At 46.4% G+C, this 3,677-nt stretch overlaps 1 pseudogene; it reads right to left on the reverse strand.

The window, feature by feature from the left end:
* Positions 1-670: 670 nt before the first annotated feature.
* LOC137217543 (small ribosomal subunit protein uS5 pseudogene) lies at positions 671-1,444 on the reverse strand (annotated as a pseudogene).
* Between the last annotated feature and the right edge of the window lie 2,233 nt (positions 1,445-3,677).

The raw sequence follows: 3,677 nt of genomic DNA on the forward strand, positions 1-3,677 counted from the left end.
GAATAATGTCTTATTCATCTCAGTATCTCCAGTGCCAAGCCCAAGCACCTTACACACAGTAGATACTCAGAAAGTAAGTTGAAAAGAAACTCAAAGTTCCCTTCTAGGATAAGTGGAAATACCCATGAACTTATACATTGGACCAAGTCATAAAAATTTAGTTCAAGTCCCTACTCAGTCCACTTCCTGTGTGACTGAAGTGCATCTGTGTGAAATAGATGCTAGTCAATAAGATTTAGTGAGCTTTTACTATGTGCTAGGCACTGTGTTGGGTGTTTTACCCAGAAAAATCTCAATTAATTCTCACAAACAACCGTCTGAGATAGATATTATTATTATTACATTATTACTGTTTTAGAGATGAGGAAACAGATTTCATGTTGATAACTGAACTGATCACAGTCACAGAAGTTGGGATATAGAGTACTGGGGACTCTTTACAAAGAAGTAAGGAGACACAAAGTCATCTGGCCTCCAAGTCGAGGGCACTGGTGGTGAGAGACCAATAACAAGTTGTGACCTCTGGGGCAGAGGGGGACAGTGGCTCCAGTAGGCATGAGAGGCTGGCAGCCAGCCCCAGAGTAAACTTGGTAACAGTCCAAGGAAAGTGGTAGAGTGGGTGAGGGAAAGAAGGAAAGTTTTTTTGTTTTGTTTTGTTTTTTTAAACCAGCTTCATTCACTTTATTTTTCTTATAGAGAACTATGTGGTGGCTACAGCTGGAGCCTGAGTCCTCTCCACGGAAACTCTGGTGTGGGTCTTTACAGGATGGTCAGTGAATTCCTGATACAGAGACTTGGTGAACACAGTCTCTTGCCAGAGATCAGGAGTGATATAACTGTAGGTCTTGGAAATGGCATCCAAATTAGCCTTGGTGAAGTTACCCAGCATGGCAGTGCAGCCCCCCGCAGAGGTGTAGCAGCAGTCAATGCCAGCCATCATCAGTAGCTTCTTGGGCACGATGCCAGGGCCCCTGGGGGCAGGGAAGAGGCGCACCAGCACAGAGCCACAGAGGCCAGTCACCTTGCAAGGGACGGTATGGGACTTGCAGATCTTGTTCCCCCAGTAGCCTCGTCGCACGGGGGCAATGGAGAGAGAGCTTGGCCAGAATGATGGCCCCACGGATGGCAGTGGCTACCTCCTTAGAGCACTTCAACCAACATGTCCGTTGTAATCCCTGATGGCAACAAATGCCTTGAACCTGGTCCGCTGGCCAGCACGGGTCTGCTTTTGCACAGGTGTGGTCTTCAAAACTTCATCCTTGAGGGATGCCCCCAAGAAAAAGTCAATGATCTCAGATTCCTTGATGGGCAGAGAAGAGAGACAGATCTCCTCCAGGGACTTGATCTTCATGTCCTTGACCAGGAGGCCCAGCTTGGTGACGGGGAGACACTCCTTGTCCTCGGCCTTGCCTCCGCAAGCTCCGCGGCCTCGGCCCCCGGCCCCGGACGCCACTGCTCTAGATACTGTGAGATAGGTCATCAGCTTCTAGTTTTGCCTCCTTTTCCTTTTTTTCCCTTAAAGTGTGTGTGTGTGTGTGTGTGTGTGTGTGTGTGTGTGTGTGTGTGTGTGTGTGTGTGTGTGTGTGTACTTGGGGGTAGGAGGAAGCAGGTGTAACTGGTTGAGTTTAACTGAGTATGAAATCTATTTATGGACCATGGGTGGCACTATTTTTTATGTGTGTTGGCTACCAACTGCCTCTCTCCCTGCCCTTTCCTTGGCTCCCTTGAGTCACTCTGCACTTCCTGGGCACCCTACTCTCCAAAGCCACAGGGGGCTTCCCAAAGAGAACATCTCCAGATTGTCCTTCCCCAGAATGTTGTCAGGGTTTCAAGAAAAAAGCAAGGGCAATCAACCCTAGGTGTTTCTTGGCAAGGATTCACAAGAAAATCCTGCCACTGACATCTGATTTGAGTCTGAGAATATCTTGGGGGGGGGGGGCGGTCATTCACCATCGTACTCTGAGATGAAGCTTTAAGACAGAAGGAAAATAATGGAGAGACTGGGTCCACTGATAATAAAAACTTATAGAATAAAACCCCTTTCTCTAGGAAGAAGCCGCTTCTTTCTAGAATGTCTGAGTTGACAAGCAGAATGTAAGCTGGGGATCGGCACCTATGTGACCTCTTGGGCCAGGCACTCTTAGGCAGAGAACAAGCCTGCACAACTTTGTAATGGATCAGATTCCCACAAAGGCTCGCTTACCCACAAAATACAGCCATATTTCTTCTTTTGGTATCTTGGCACACTCAGTTCTCTCTGCCAAGAATGACCTTTCTCCTCTTCTCAACCTTAGGCTTCTATTTATTAATCAAGCCTCTGCTCAAGTATCCTCTCCTTTGTGAAGACTTCCCTGATCTCCAGGCAGCTAAACAGCTTCTTATTCCTTTGGAGTCCCACAGTGCTGTGCTTAGACTTCTACTCCAGCAATTTTACACTGTTTTTGATCAAAGTTCTGTCTGCCTTGCTGGATCTCAAGCTCCTCAAGGAAAGGTGCCATGGCTAACACAACCTTGTATCTTATCCTGGCCCCCCAATTTCACTCCCCCAATCTCACCACTACTTGAACCACACAGGGCCTGGCACACTGTAGGCACTCAGCATATAAGGAACGTTGAACAAATATGGAACAATGTGAGGAATACTTGGTGTCAAGTAATAGGATACAGAAAAAGGAGAATTCCAAAATAAGAATCCAGTTTCCCAAAGCACCGAGCTGATCTCCCTGTGCTATGTGGCTGCTTCCCACTAGCTATCTATTTTACATTTGGTAGTGTATATAAGTCCATGTCACTCTCTTACTTCGTCCCAGCTTACCCTTCCCCCTCCCCGTGTCCTCAAGTCCAGGTGGGTTAGGGAGGGTGGGAGGGACATGCAAGAGAGAGGAGATATGGGGATATATGTATACGTATAGCTGATTCACTTTGTTATATAAAGAAAAACTAACACACCATTGTAAAGCAATTATACTCCAATAAAGATGTTAAAAAAAAAAAAAAAGAATCCAGTTTCCCAATAGAGCCTTGAAAAATCTCTGATGGATCAAGCTGATTCCTCTGCTGGCTGATGAAGTCAAATTCTCACAAGCCACAGAAGTGGCCGTTTCAGTCAGCACTGAACAATTTCTTCAGTTTGGCTTTTGGGCAAGCCCTCTGCTTCCACCTATAGCACTATTTCATGACATTCAGAGCCTAATTGCCATATTCCCTCTTGGCCCATAGTTAATGAACACATTTCCTTCCCTGATAGTGGAGCCACTCTGCAGGCCTTGTAATGGTTGGGAATGTTTCACGGTGGTGCTTTCTGGAGATAGCTTCTGGAGGTCACCTTGAGGATGACCTCCTTTCCTGCCATATTCTAAACTCATTGCTGTGGAGGTAGAATCAGTCCTGAGGAGCTCAAGATCTCTGGGAGGCTGGACATGGAAGAAACATGACTGGCCTCCCTGGTCTCCAGCCCCTTCTTTCCAGGTCCATTGTCCATTCACAGTTAACAAATGGATATAGGGATAACAACTCTACCTACTCATGATGGTCAAGTTAGCTTTTCCAGTATGTTAATCCCTTCCTTTACCTGCTGTTCTATTGACATGAGAAACCCCAGATCACCAGGTGGCAGCCAAAGCTTTAAGTTTATTAGGAATCTTACAGTGTCCCCTGGTAGACGTATCCACCTTCTA

The sequence above is a fragment of the Pseudorca crassidens genome, chromosome X (genome assembly GCF_039906515.1).
Source record: "Pseudorca crassidens isolate mPseCra1 chromosome X, mPseCra1.hap1, whole genome shotgun sequence".
NCBI classification, from domain to species: domain Eukaryota; kingdom Metazoa; phylum Chordata; class Mammalia; order Artiodactyla; family Delphinidae; genus Pseudorca; species Pseudorca crassidens.